This window comes from Anarhichas minor, unplaced genomic scaffold, assembly GCF_050575085.1.
Source record: "Anarhichas minor isolate MPS153535 unplaced genomic scaffold, ASM5057508v1 ptg000007l, whole genome shotgun sequence".
Lineage (NCBI taxonomy): Eukaryota > Metazoa > Chordata > Actinopteri > Perciformes > Anarhichadidae > Anarhichas > Anarhichas minor.
The window spans coordinates 5,239,036-5,255,283 of record NW_027466453.1 but is presented as its reverse complement, the minus strand read 5'-3'; positions in this window follow the sequence as shown (position 1 = coordinate 5,255,283).

Sequence of the window (16,248 nt, the reverse complement as noted above, 5' to 3'; positions counted from 1 at the left end):
GACAGCCACGCTCCGCCGTCCGCGTCTCACCTTGTTCCACCGGGCCGATCTTGCCGCTGTCAGCAAACCGTGACCCCGGTGACATATCGACCAAACATAAATAATAGCGATTCAATCCCCCCCCCCCCCCTCATCATCATCGGTCCTTTCGGAAATCTAACACCCCCCCCTCTGTCTACCGCATTGCTACACCAGACCGATGGGTTTGACTCGCCTCTCTCTCTCCGTAGCCGCTCTCGTAGCACAAAACCGGGGCACGCCTGGTCTTCAATCTCCGCAGGCCAGGTTGGCTCATGACAGGAATATACTAACGATTATCTCCGTTTAAAACCCGGCAGATGTTTTTGCGGTTAGCGTACAGACTCTTTACAGCGAGGAGACGCTCCCCCTCTGGAGGAGTGTTGTGCACCCTCCGCCACAATAGCGCCGTCAACGTATACGTTAAACACAGCCTTAAAAACACACACACACACAAATGTCGGGTTAGGTGTTGAACGAGATGTAACAAGAAGCGGAGCCCCGGCGGGTGGGACACGCGACCCGCTTGAGATTCAGGGGGCAAAGTTGTCGGCTAAAACGGGAAGGCTACGTATGCTGTTGTTGCTGCCACTGACGAGGCGAGAGGCATGTAGCGGTCCCAAGATCCTTACGGCTAAATAGAACCTGCATTGTGCGAGATAAACACAGCACGTCTTTATATTTAAGGTGGAAGGCATGAGGGAGAGCTCGGTTACCTGCTGTCCGTCGCATAGGTCTGTGTAGGCGGGTAGGCTCCCGTTTAGCCGCCGTCTTCTCCACTTTCTTAGCTACAACTTGACGTTAGCTAGCAAGTCGGCTAAACTGACACAGCCCGCTGGCTCTCGCTCTGCGATCCCTGGAAGGAAAGAGAGAGAGGAGGGGGGGGGGGGGGGAAGCCTCCTCTGCTACGCGAACAATGGCGCGTCCCAACCAGGAGAAGGGGGGAAATGGCTTTCCCTCACGGCTTCATTTCCCGACTGCCATGCGTTTCGACTTGTATGTCAGACAGAAAAGTTTTGTTTTTTTAGCCGTTTTATTTTGGCGTTCACAGTAAGGACTGACCGGTGACGTCGATATGTACCCACCCCTCGTGCACACGCCCCCAACCCCCCTCCACCCGGCTGAGGCTACACCCACGAGGAACAAAGGCCATATGTAATATTAATGATGATAACATGCACCAACCGTAGCTAGTGCAGACTTAAAGGACCACGCCAACCAAATAGCCCATTCACTACAAATCACTATTCAACATTATAATGAATCATTGTGCTGTGTTTGAATTAACTTTCTACTCTTCCAGGCATTCTGTGGTTTCCATTTATATCCATACGATATGAAAATCTATAAATAGACTCTGGAAACTTGAGTTCTTATCAACCTTCTTTTTTTTTTTTTTTATCAATCTGCACTGTAACTGCATATTCATGATCATCATACAACCACACAGTAACGTGTGACAGAAACAAATGCACACCTAGTGGCCTCTGTGATTGATGACGAGGCTCAAGCTAGTTTTAGTCTCCTATAAGTGCAATGACTGCGGACCAATGGCAGTCTGCAATGTGAAACAAAATACATCATGTGATCCATCTCAACTTGTAAACATAAACTTCTATAAATGATGAATTATGCAATCTTTGTTTTTTATCTTTTCATGCAATTCAATGTGGTGAAAAAAAAACAATGTTGCCAAAGCATCAACATACAAAAGTACACAACAATATTGCAATGCATGTTAATACAACATTAACATTGTTATACAATAATGGTATATACATTACATCCTTTTTCTTTTTCCTTTTAATAATGACTATTGATATCTAATAGGTATCCTCATAAGCCATGTCTGGCTTTTAACCTCTCCTGCACAACAATGTTCAAACTTTTTTTTTTGATTGTCGTGTTTTTTTATATATGTGTATATGTTCAAATAAATAAAAAGTACAATAAAGCATATAATGGGCAAATAATTTGATAACCCATTAATTATTTGGGTCAACATTGTCAAACATTAGCTGCTTCCAGCTTCTCTTAGGAGATGATATGCTGCTTTTGTCTGTTTTATATCACTGTAAACTGAGTATTTCTGGGTTTAGCGGTGTTGGTTAGAGCAAACAAGTCAATTCAAGACGTCAACTTGGCCTCTCACAAATACACCAGTGTGGTCCTTTAAAAGACAGAGAAACCGTCTGGTCTTGCAGCATGCAGAACCATGGAGAAGAATAGCACGGTGAGGAGGTTATTATCTTTTCTCTTGGCTCCAAAGCCAGATATGGATGCAGTTGGATCCGGGCTTTTCCCAGACACGGAAACACCTTCAGTCACCAATAGACTTAGGAATGTATGAGGGAACGGGCACACCTGGAGGGAAAATTGAACGCATGAGTAACCCAAATAATTAAAATGCAAATACTTATATGCTGCATTGTCAGAATACTGACACAGGTTGACTTTCTGGTCATCACAGCCTGCTAATAAGTTGTTTATATTTTGGAAAGGAGGGTTTGTTCTTTGTCTGAACTCTTTGTTCTGTCAGCTTCTGAGTCATTTCGCAGAGCGATGTGTTGAGTCAAGGCCATCTGTCTGGTTCCACCGCACGTACTCGCACAGCGAAGGAGGAATTGTTTTTTCATGCTCACATACCGGCCTGTATAGAAAAATAAACTCACATTTAGTGGGTTAGCCTTGGGCTTACATTGTGTGGCACCAAGTGCTCAGTGGGCCCTCTGCTCAGTGGGCCCTCTGTGTCTATTTCAACTGCAGGTTGAAATAGACACAGAATCTGATTAGAAATGAGAGGCAAAGGTATTGGTTTTATTGAATTGAAAATGAATCACTGTTTGGGTTCGTTCTCTTAAAGAGAGCGAGAGCCGGAGCGTACCCTCCATTAAAGTATACTGAGTGAGTCAGACACGAGCGTGGAGACGGAGGCATTTTTGAAAAATGGAGTGCACGTCGACGGAGAGAGTGTTAGAGGCAGATATATATGAAGCTGGCGGTATACTCGCTCGGTGCACGGCCAGCATGCAGCCTCAGAAATGAACGCGCTGCAGGAGATACCCTTTGCATTATGGGGGGTCAATCACAACCAGAGAGCACAATTAATATTACATTGTGATACAATCCCATGAACATTTAGAGGGGAGAATTAGGTTTTAAAGTTAAAAAAAATCCAAATTCTATTTAATATTTCCTCGCCAGTCTCGCAGAGAGAGGGAATACGAATTTCCATTGTGATTGACCGACGGAGTGTGTGAGAAAGCACACAGAGATGGGTAAGTGATATTTGCGTTGGTTTAAAGAGTGTGTCGAGACAGGATGAATCTAATTCTTTCTCCAACAATGAAGAGGCTCACGGATTTACCAAACATCAGCTGCTAATTAGAGCAGATCAGATGACGATCATAGGAGTGGCAGTGTGAAATAAAGATGCGTGGGGAAAACAATGCATTCAGATAGAGTCAGATGGTATGACACGAGCAAGCATGCAAGCAGAGGGTTTGGCGTGTTATTACTTGATTTGCATTGAATTGTAAAGTCTCTGGAATCTGTTCTGTAAAAACAAGTGGGTTTTTATTTTGTCATTTGGGTGAACTGGCCCTTTAAAAAGGCACGTTAAAGGAATATTTTGACACTTTGGGCAGGACGCTTATTCACTTTCTTGCCCGAAAGTTAGATGGGAAGATCGAATGCCACTCTCATATCAAGTTGGAGCCGAGAGACGGTTAACTTAGCACAAAGACTGGAAACAGCTAGCTAGTGTCCAAAATCAACCTAGCACCTCTAAAGATCACCAATTAACAGTTTATGTCGTGTTTGTTATCTGTACAAAAAGCTAAGTGTAAAAATGACATGTGGTTTAACAGGGTTATATGTTGTTATACGGCTATTGTGCTAACTTTCTAGAGTTTTAGGTTTTCGTACGGGTTAAATCTTCAGAGGTGCTGCTAGCTGTATTTACCTTTGGACAGAGCCACGTTAGCTGTTTTCCCCCGTTTACAGTTCTTATGCTAAGCTAAGCTAACCAGCTGCGACAAACAATAAAGTAGCATCAATCTTCTAATCTAACTGTCAGCAAGAAAGCAAATTAACTTATTTCCCAAAATGTCAAACTATAGCTTAGTTTATCATATGACATGAATGCTCCATTTTCCATTCCAGTCAGGTTGCGTAAAAGTGAAGCGAATATTTCAGGACAGGAATTTGAGACAATGCGCTGTAACCACTTAGCTGCCAAGGCATTCCTTTGATGTGCGGGTACAAAATAACAAAATGAATAACCCACAAAGAAAACCAGGAAGACTCTCCACTGAACTAAAAAAAAAAAAGAGTTTTCAAAAGCTTTTGTTACCTGGTGGATTTAATTAATTAAGTCAGACACACTAAACAAATCCTTAATTTACATTTTCAAGCAAGGAGACTTGTGTGTGCCCCCGATGACTTACTGTAATTAACCTGTAATGATGATAATGAGAACAACAATATCACTGTTTATTATATTAGGAGAGTAATTTAATACAGCAGGCTACTTAATTAATCTCAATGCAGGCCAGAGGGCTGTTCTCATTGAGGCGTAAGTTAGGACGAAGGGCAGGCCACAGCAGGCAGCGTAGAAATCAGCAGGCCCGCTGAGTCTCTGGGTCAGTGCCATCCCTGTTAGTTCAGTTCAAACAAAGCATAAAGTCTGTGTGAAGTGGATTTCTTTTTTTTCAACCTTGAGGGCAATTGCTGGAAGGAGAAAGGTGGTTGGCTTGTAGCCCAGGACAAAGAGGTAATTGGTTCACAGCAGCCCTGCAGTGTTATATGCCGAGCAGAAAGGGACATATACTGTATATGTGCTCGTATACAGTTTAAAGTGGGCCGGTACTACATTATAGTCATTGGCGTATCGTGACTTTTTCTCAATACAATGTTCGCCTCCTTGTCATCCATCCATCCATCCATTTTCCTCCGCTTATCCGGGGTCGGGTCGCGGTGGCAACAGGCCTCCTTGTCATAACTTTTCTTTTTTTTCAAATTGTAAAGAAATATAATTAATGACTCATTATTTAAACGTTTTCAGAATCTGCTCTTTTGATTTACAGACTATAATTTTTCAGGGCAAATATTTCCAGAATAATCAAATGTTCGGGCGAAGGCTGTGATATGTGTGAATGATAAGATAATTATTCAACTATAGCAAGTTTTGTCGAAAAGCTTTTCACACGTTGTAATAATAATGGTGCATAAATGATTTTAATTACATAGTTTTAAGTCAGATGTCTGCAAATTCTCTTGAGGGATGACCATCAAAACCATTATCTCCTCATAGCTTTTACTCACTGTAGAAATTCAGAATGTGTTTCTTTATCCTGCTGCATTGTATGTACGAGCATCCTAAAACCTGAATGAGTCGTTCACAACCTGTCCGACTGGCTGGTGTTGATTCCAGCCTGTAGACATCATATAATACATTATAGAGAAATACAATAGGCTGTAAATAACACAGGAAAGCACTTTAAGTATTGACGCGATAGGTGAATATACAAACACACCACCATAACCCAATAACGATAATATTATAGGCCTACTAAAGAACACAGCCCAAGTATAACAATAAAATCACAACTGGCAAGTATAACATGCAAATAAGTAGCAAGACTACATGCCAACATGTGAATATAAGTCAGTTTGGGGGTTTTATATTTATGTGTGTTTCCAAATCAAACACATAATTATTGGAGGCCTACAGTAACTGATGTGCTTTCCATTTTTGATATCCGGGTCAAAATCTCAGCTAAAAGAGTTTACCAGGCCCACAGTCACCAATGAGCACACTGAGGTCATGTTCTCTGTATTTTCTTTCTTAGCATTTGCCAAAACCCTCAGCTAATCATAGCTTAGCAACCGCAACTACGAAGGCACATTGGGCCTGTCACGTTTTGAATTTCTCCACTTGTTGACACGGCGTGCATGGAGCCCTAGCAAGAGTTCAGGAGGTGGTTTCTCTCTGAGCCCAAAATACGAGGGGCAACAGTGTGTGTTTGTCGGCTCTAACTTAAACTGCACCCGTTAGCATGGCGGGTTAATGAGCTCGCTGCCTAGCGTCACTGCCGAGGCCAGCGGCATTTCATAGGCTACCACATTACTCTGTGGGGTTACAGGTTAGACCCATTCATGAATAATACATCCACTGTGTAATTCTCAACTATGTGGGAGCTGGCCTTGGATGATATCAGAGTGCAGCATCACGTCCTGCTCTACTGGATTTCGGGAGTTTTTTTCACTCCAGCAAGCAAGGCCATTTACTTGCTATCTCAGATAGCGTTACATTCCCCAAGCACATTAGTCCTCATCTGCCTTGTAATATAGAAATGAACCATACTGTTTGAAAATATGAACATTAAAGCAAAGATATAACCTCTTGCTCGTCCAAGTATTCAAGCTAAGCAGCTAAACACTTTTATATTCGAATGAAATAAGAGCCTGATCGTAGTTTTTTCTTTATCATACTGCTAATACTACGTAAGGCCAACTAGCTGTACACTGCATTACAAGAACTCTGCTGTTTCTTTATTTCCATGTCCTCTGCATGTTCAACTGGGGAGGATGCTGACATTTTGGCTCAGACAAGTAGCTTTAGCCCCTTAGCCTTTAGCTCCTTCGCCTTTAGCCCCTTAGCCTTTAGCCCCTTAGCCTTTAGCCCCTTAGCCTTTTAGCATGATATCAATATTGAAGAACCTTTTACAGGTTTCCTGTTTCACAACGAGTCAGCTTGAAATATTAAAAAGTCTGCTGGAGACATTGTTTTCAACCAACTCATGGAGCTAACATTAGCTTAATTAGCCAGCTAGTTTCAGCTGATAAAATGTAATTTTAGCAAACAACAAAAAAAGTCAGTTTGGAGTTTTAGTTTACATTATACGATGTAAAACCGAATCTATGGTGGATATTTTATAGTCTGATTACAGTATACTCCTTAATTAGACTCGTAGTATATTAATATTTTACTGCTTTTGGCCAGAAATAAACAATTAAAGGTGTCTGTATTTGTTTATTCTATTACAAGTAGTGAGCAAAAATAAGACAAACCAAATAGACTTTGTTTACAGGCTGTCTTTCATGTGTTTGGGCGGGAGTCGCCTTATGAACTCATGACCCAGCCATGGCCTGGAGTTCACCCCCAAAAATTGTATTTCTCCATGAAAACTGTATGTTTCTGTACGTGACCCTTTAGCCCTGCACTGTGAAACTCTTGCAGAAAGGTTCTTGGGAATTCACATGATTACCAGCCAGGACAGCAACGCTGGTATTACTTTCACTTTGTGAGTCTGTGTGTATGAGTCATCATAGCAAAACGTGGCCCTGTGTATCAGGAGCTAACACAGAAGTGTTTTTTTGTACGTTGCCAAGTGTTCGATTTTTATCAGCAGGATGGCGTCGCAACCGTGCAAGATGCAGTCACGTAACTCTACAGGAGCGTTTTGTTTACGGCTCCTGGACCGGTTTGGCGTCGGCTGGCTGTTGTGTTCCCATCGCGAGATGGTCTCTGTTTAGATTATGCTGCTGATGTAACAGGGTTAAGTAGTCTTTGCTTGTTTGCCTCGGTAGAAATGGACAAATGGGCAAAAGCAGAGCGGCAGTCGCTGTCTTTTTTTCAACCGAATAGACGCAGTCATGAGACGGAGCTCCAGAGACACAGGAAATGTCAAGGCTCTGCCCCGAGGTCAGGGGCATTTGGAGCCTTGATTGGATCTTTTCTCAGATAACCTATAAAACACAATCAGGCCCCAGGAGAAGGCCACAGAGGATAATGAAATTATCTGAATAGCTCGCATAAAACAGCAGTGGGAAAAAAGAAAAGAACAGTGATGAAGGTTTACTGAGAACTGCATTTGACAGGATATACTGAAAAATGAGAAATTACTGAACCATATGTTCCAGTAAAAAAAAAAAAGAGAAGACTTACCAGAATGTTTGAGAACAGGAAATACTGTGTGAACTGCCCAAATCAGAAACCTCAATATTTAAATGTTGCTTGTATTTGTGCAGCATGAACCTGTAAGATTTGTTCTGTATTAATATTAGTGGGACTCTGTGTCAGGTGGATATGTATGCCGATGTTTTTCTATATTCTAGCATACACACACATGCAGAAACACGTATGCATCTTCATCAGTGTGACAGTATAATGCAAATGTACCGTATTAATATATTAATGCTGCGTTTTTTTCACTGCTTTAGAGATGAGTTTGGAAACGCTGCCTTTATCAAACAGAAACATTAGCTGCAATCCCAAGAAAACGCTTGGCAGAATAAATCATTGTGCTGCCGTCTTTAGTCAATTACAGTAATTATTAACCTCCCTTGGGCCCCCGTGAGTAATGTTTGAACTTACCAAGGCTCGGAATATTAAATTATCTCAGGAGGAGACTAATTAGCACTTTATCGCAGGTAGTGATACAAAAACAGCCATTATTCAAACAAATAAACATGCAATTTAAATTCAGTTTCATGGTCGTGTTTCAGCAGTAGGACAAGGGTTTTACGGTGTTTTCTCCACACCATATATACATATCTATATATATGTATATATATATATATATATGATAGATCTAACATTGCCTTTTTCTGAATGAACAGTCTGCTATGGTATCTTTGACATGGTTATTTGCTTCAAGCTGATAAATGATTTGGCGTCCGAGACGTATCCGTATAGGTGAATTAGGGCAAGTTTTGAGTTTTACATTTTATCCGCAGCACTCACCCTCCCAGATATTATTCTATCAATAATAATGTGTCCCTTACTAATCGGGTTTAAAATTAAAATGTAAATGGTGTAAAATCCTTTCACCTTATATTAGGCTTAATAGATTCCCTTTGGCTCAGGGAATCCAGGATGCGAAGGTGCTGCTACACCACGGTGCATGTGGGATATAAAGTGCTTTAGAACTGGTATGCCCTTGTGTGCCAACTCTAGTTATTTAAAAAAAAAGAATTTGCATGCATGCATGGTATTTTAAATGTATATAAAAAGTATGGTATGTAAAAAAAATGTAAATACACTTGAATATTGCTGCTCAAAGCAGTGACATATAAGGGACTGTACAAAAATTTGGGTAGCAAAGTTGGGCTGCAAAGTGATGTCAGTAAACAAAGAGTTAAGTGTCTTGGTTGCAGTTAGGTTAACGGTGAACAATAGAGTGTGTGAATTCAAATGAATGCCAATGGACTGATAATGTGCCACTGATCATGTAACTGTAAACATCCATATCATGGCACATCTTTGTGCTGTAACTAGTTTTGACCTCTTTTGTTCACATAAAAAAAACTCACAAAGGAAGGCTGAGTTAAAATATAAAAAAAGAACACAAAAAACTACACTCCCTTCAGCAGCAAACTACATAAAATATAAACGAGCCACTACATATATACACCGCCCCCTTCACCGCTAATCATTGTTGTACAGTCCCTAAGCACGACAGTGTGACTGTGCAGTGATCACACACACTCACAAGTGAAGGGAACACTGTGTGATTGAGGAGAGACTGACTGCAAATTGCCAACTGATCTGAAGTTGTCGTTATTCCCACAGTGAGCACAAGGTGGCGTACTTGTTTCTGTCCTTTCCAGTAACAGCGCCTCAGAGAAGGGGAGTAGTAGCTTTTCTTTCTCACTCAATGGCTGTTACATCAGGGCCATCCTCCAACCGACGGCCTGCGTTTCTTAGAAAAGTGGAGAAAGAGAGAGAGAGCGAGAGAGAGAGAGAGAGTGTGAGGAAATATATTTTTTTAAACTTCCCAAATCCCACTGGACACGACCCCATCTCCTACCAGGCAGGATTCTAACATGTAGCTTCGTGCCACCATTGCGTAATACTGGTGGTACTAATGTAAAGCGGTTAGGCTCCAGCGGGTTATAGCGGAGCGGCCTGTGCCAGGTCCCAGTTTGTGCGTGGGGGTGTGTGTGGAGGCGTCGGAGGAGGAGAGGGAAGGGGGGGGTGCCATAAGTTTATATTCCATTCTACGCCCACGCAACTAAACTAACTACTGCAACAACTAACAAAATGCAGGAGGAGAGCTACTCACGAGTAAAACATGTGCAAGATACACGGAGGCCGATGAATTCATGCATCATTCTTAGACAACCATTGTCAGGGTGATTTAACCCCACTTGTCCTCCGTCTCCGGGACGTTGGACGAGCGCCGTGAGACAAGAAGAGCTAGTTTTCTTCTTTCTTTTTTTTTCTTTTTTGACACAGCTGGGGCCTTCTGTGTTGTGACTCCTGCTGCCACATCTGGTGTGTGTGTGTGTGTGTGTGTGTGTCCATGTGCTTAGGGGCTTGATGAATTCTGCCACATCTGGGAGGCGGTCCAGCTGTCCCGCTTCCTCGCGCGTCTGGACGGCGTCCTGCAGACACTTTGCTGTCACTCCGGGTTACCTGGAGCCCACCTCACGGATAAGAGGCGAGACACTGGCTACACATGTGCATCCACACTGCCACATCTGTGTGTGTGTGTGTGAGTGTGTGAGACTGGGGTATGCTTATCAGAGCGTGTATGCGTACGTGTTTGTGCGCAAGTGAGAATCCGCGTGTGTGTGTGAAGTTTGGGCCATGCGTGTGACACCGGGTACATGCGTGTCCTCGGGGCTGACGCTCCAGTCTTCACACCTCTCAGTTGAAAACACACCCAGAAAGACACACCAGGCCCCCCCGTGTATGTGGGTCAAAGACTCCTTCAGAAGAAAGATCTCCAAGCTCACCTTTTCCAAAAATGCAAATATATTTAAAGAAAGATTACATTTGATAAAAGATGTCCAACAGCAGCACTTTTTCTTTTCTTTTTTGAAGCAGGTTATCACTATGCTATCCTGCAATGACGTTCGCTCAAGGCAGCGATCATTTTTAGAGATGGTTGCTGTTACATTTGAACCCACGTACTCACAATATTTCCCTTGAATTTGACCTAAAGTAAAGTTGTTGTTTTTTTTAAACTGCACAATCTCACGGAAACTTTATATTCTGGATCTGCTTGTTCCAGTACACCACCCAACACATTTCCCACAGCGAAAGATTCTTTTTTATTTACTTCAATGTGTAACCTTGGAATTCTTAACTAGAATTTGAACTATTTGTTGTTTTTGAATAAGTTCAGAAAAGGCATACATTTGTAAAAAGAGAAGAGGTTGTGGATCTCTTTCTGTCCGGGTCAATGAAAATGAGGTGACGGCCCCTTCAAATCTGTGAGAAGGATGTAAATATATGAGGAAAAACTTCAAACACATAAAAATATATGCAGCTATATCTATTTATGTAAGTTCGGGCGAGCCAGGGGTCAGAAAAGGGGCAAGGTTATGTTTTTCTTTGCCCTGAAGGAGGGTAGTCTGATTATATTTGGGGAAAGCAGGGGGAGGGTCATTTTCTCATTCCAGATTTATATTTTATTTCATTCTCCGCTTGTGCCGCGAGACATAAAGGCGCTGCTCAGTTCACAGCAAGTCAAACTGTTACCAGGATATTTAGAGCTTTGCTGCAAATTTTCTCTTCATCAGCGGTTCAAAGAAAATATGGATAAAGGTGGGGAGGGCCTTGCTTTCTTTATAAAGTGGAAGGTTCGGCCCCTCTCCCCACCCCGATAATTCATGTACCAGATGAGAAAAAACCTCAATAACACCACAACAGAGTGACACACAAACAACATGAGACAAATGAGACCAAATACACACCGCGCAATGTGGATTAGCTTCTCAAATGAGAATATTTTTGCAGGTATTCTTAGTCTTCTTTCACATTTAACTGAATACATTTTGGTTTTGGACAGTTGGTCGGACAGAAGGGCATTTTCATTATTTTTTAAATATTTATAATTTAAAAAATCATTGATTTAATAAGGAAAATACTCACTCACACTCAAAAGTTACAGATTATAATTGAAAACGAAAATAGCGGTTATTTGCTGGCGTCAAGATGATTTCTATGACGACCAAACAAGATGCAGTACACTGTAGTACAGTGGTGTACGTGTACATACAGTATGTTAGACATCTGCCTGTTCACCGGTTCAGAAGCAATCCTGTGTGTGTGTGTGTGTGTCTGTGTGTGTGTGTGTGGTGTACTAAGAAGCCTTGGAGTGAGACGGCACCGCCGCACTATACTCGGCATTCCAGCGAGTACGTCTCTTTCTCCTGCCTTTCTGTGGACTGTTGCCAGTTCTGCACCTCCAGATCAGTGCAACATGCATCTCTCCCTGAGCACTCCACTGAAGAATCTCCACTCTAATTAACCGAGATTACAGCAATTAGCAGACCATTAATCACACCCTTATTAGTTTAGCCAGGCGGAGGAGAAGGGAAGAGTGGAGAGAGGGATGGAAAGAGACGGAAGGGAAAGTGCAATCGGATGGGAAACAGGGGAGGAGGAGGAGTAAAAATATAGAGGGGGGGGGGGGGAGGTTCTCCTCTTGGCACCAGAGCAGGCTGCGATTTCACACTGCATTCTGTCTCACATAGCGTAGCTTTAGGAGCTAAAACAATGCCCCCCTGATTAATACATTAAAGTGTGTGTATGGTGTCGACCAACACGCGCTTGCATGCAGAAACATCCTGGTGCAAATTTCAAAATGCGCCCTGTGCACACTTGGACTTGTGATGGAGGAAGTGTAGATTTAGCGTGTAATGTGCTGGGTCCTAAAGACAACTGTGTGTGTGTGTGTGTGTGTGTGTGTGTGGTGTTCGTGGGTGGCAGAGTGTGAGTTTGAGTTGGCACGAGCGCTGGTATGTTAAAGCTTAGAGCGCATGTGTGTCTGCATGGTGTTACAGTATCAGTGAGAATGGCTGTGTGTGTGTGTGTGTGTGTGTGCGTGTGTGTGTGCGTGTAAGCCAGGGGGTGTGAGGCTGTGTGTGTTAAGGAAGGAGTGATAGTGAAGCGGCTTCAGAGGATACATACAAATCTTTTCAAAAAAACGCTCTGATCATCCCCCATCTACTATTCTCTCCATCTCCCCCCCCCCCCCTCTAACTCGCCTCCCCCTCGTCAGCAAGCGGGGTCAAATGTTATTCCCTCCTCGTTGTCACGGTTGCCAATCACCTCACATTCTGTAGCAACTGTTTCCAAGGCAACGGAGGGATCCGGTTGCCAGGCACCGAGAGCAATGCATGTGATTGTTACTTATTTATTTAATTCCATCTTTATCTATTTGTTCATTCTAAATGCGTCCGCACTCGCCGTTCACGTGTGCGCGCGCGAGTGCTCTCTCCATGCGCCAGAAATACACACACATATGCAAATACACACACACACACACACACACGCGCGCGCTGTTATCACTGTTCCTCTCACACTCTTTTCTCTCTCACATGCACACATACGTGAACTATTTTTCTCTCTGCACACACACACACACACACACACACACCGAATTGCATGACCCTGGTGCTAACTAACTAACCCATCTGCATTTACCACAGGTGTGAAACGTGCGCATTGGATGACAAACAGTGATTATCATAGCAATAAGGATCCTAATCTGAGCCCCGCTCTCCTCCTGGCCTTCTGTTCCCTCCTCTCATCTGCCACGTCTCACAGGAGCTGCACAGTGATAAAGACAGGCCCTAATGAGAGGGCTCTTATTGCACTGTGATTTCCTCCCTCCGTCCCCTCTCCCCCCTCTCCGTATCCATCCTCCTCTATACCTGCAGCATCCCTTTCCCTTTCTCTCCTCTCTCTCTCTCACCATCCAACTATCCATCACTCCTGCGCACACGCCGCCTTTTGTTTGTCTGGATAAATATTACAGGGTAATTGCAATGGAGTGACCCATCGAGGGGGAAATTGCCGCTTTCGACGTATGGCCACGTCCAAGACACGCTTATTCATTCAGGGTCTATTGTCTCTGCTTGCTTTGGTGCTGTGGTGAGTGCAGGCAGAGGTACAGGGTGTGGGAAGGGGGGCATGGATGGAGGAGAAAAAGGGAGGAGAGGCTTCAGTTGACCAGGTTGATTCTGACGGGGGGGGGGGGGTCACTTTGATGTCAGCCCGCTCACAGATGTAACGACTGTTTGTCGGCCCGCGTATTCGCCGCATTCCTGTTGAGAGGCAACTAGCTGTTGTGCAGAGAACACAATAGATTAATCATGTTTATCGCTGTCAGCCCTACGGGAAGCAAAGAATGAAGAAATATCGGTGATTTGAGTGGTGGGCATGTAGGCAGTGTTCCTGATTATACAGTCCTGTGGATATGCAGTGCAGGCAGATCAACCGAGCATCGGAACAACGTAACATTCTGTGGAAACGTATGCTAGAAATACTGGCTACAGATCATTACTACTGGTGATACATATTTTAGCCATGCTAGCGGAACGGCTCTAGAAACGGCGATATTGGTTTGTTGTTTGATAAGGATGAAATTTTGCACAGATATTCATGGTCACCAGAGGATGAATCCTACTGACTCTGGCTTCCTTCTGACTTTTCCTTTCAGCGTCATCAACATGTCAACAATTTTATCTTAGACTGGAATATCCCAACTGCTGTTGTATGGATTTCCATGAAATTCATGGTGCCCCGAGGTTGAACCCTTGACACTTTGATGACCCCCTAACTTTTCCTGTTGTGGCAACAGCAGGTCACAGTTTTCCTGTGAAATATCTCAAAGTCTACTCATTGGATGCACAACATTCTGCGCAGACATTCATGGTTACCAGAGGACGAATCCTACTGACTTTGCTAATCCCCCAAGTTTCCTCTATCGCCATCATGAGACCAAGAACTATTTGACGGGTTGCCGTGAAATTTGGCACAAACATTCATGTTCCCCCTCAGGGTGAATTGTAATATCTTTGATTATCCACTGACTTTAGCTGTAGTCTGTGTTTAGCTAATAGTAGCATGCTAACAAACTTAAAGAAGATGTTTTAGCATTTAGCTCAAAGCACCGCTGTGACTTATGCCGCATTTCCACTGCATGGTACGGTACGGTTTGACTTGACTCGCTTGGAACCTTTACTTTTTGGTTTTCCATTGGTGAAAGTTGTGGTTAGTGCAAGGTACTGTTTTCGAAACCACGTCGGTGTTGGTTCCAAGCGGGCAGAATCAATACTAGAAGATTAAAACACAGGGAATTTTTTCCAAAATTGTCGATTGCACGGGTTTGTGCAGAATGATGAGCTACCATCAATAACGACCACAGTTGTTTTATTTACTTGACCAAGATGACCCAGACGTAGTACAGACGTTCTTCTGTTTGATTGCCGATGAAAGGATCCAGAGAACATGAAGAATATGATAACCGCGCATTATCATATTCTTCATGTTCATGAATATGATAACCGTGCGTTGCCGCTACGCTGATCAGCTAAGAATCTTACAATCCTACATTGAGTTAGTGCTATCTGCGGTGAAAAATTATATGGAGAAAAGTACAAAGGAACCAAAAGCGTTGAGCCGACCCGTTCAGTGGAAATTCGACATAGGTTCCTTCCTGCAGAGCTAATAGCATGGCTTTATACTGTCACAAACAGTATGTGTAGTGGAAGATGGTGGAACATTTTGGCTTTACATGCAGCTAAATGGAAGGAGTGCACACAATGTGGATACTGGTAGAATGCAATGCAATTTTTAAGAAGTCATAAATGGTTGGGGCTGCAACCCATGATTGTTTTTTTTACTATTGATTCATCTACCAAATACTTTATTACAATAACAGTTTGAAAAATGTCCAGTGGAAGGTCCCAGAGCGAAACATGACTTCTTTAAAATGTATTGTTTCACCCAAAACCCGAATAAACTCAGTTTCCTATCACACGAGACTTTCACGTGAAAAATGACTCAGTTAACCGTCAAAACTGTGGATGCACATTTCCTGCAGACGGACTAATCGATTCATTGTTTCAGCTCCATAAGTGGGCCGTTTCTCATGCCACTGTTGTGTTATAATGCGAGGTGCTCATGTTATCGTGTCAGCTCCCTGCACATAGTCTCAGTATTAATCAGATATCATAGAAAAAAACAAACTAGTGAAGCAAGTAATCAGTGTAGGCAGGGAAATCAATTGGATCTTTAATTGCTGTGTGGAGGAAGAGGCAGAAAAATTGCAGACACACACACACACACACACACGGTAACGTGACGGAGAGACAGTGGCGCTGATGTGAGTGGAGTCTCTAGGGAGTGGCGTGGAGAATCCTCTTGGCTGGGAATTTCCAGGGTTTAGCACACAGACACAGTTTTCTGTCAAAGGGCTCTTTTAC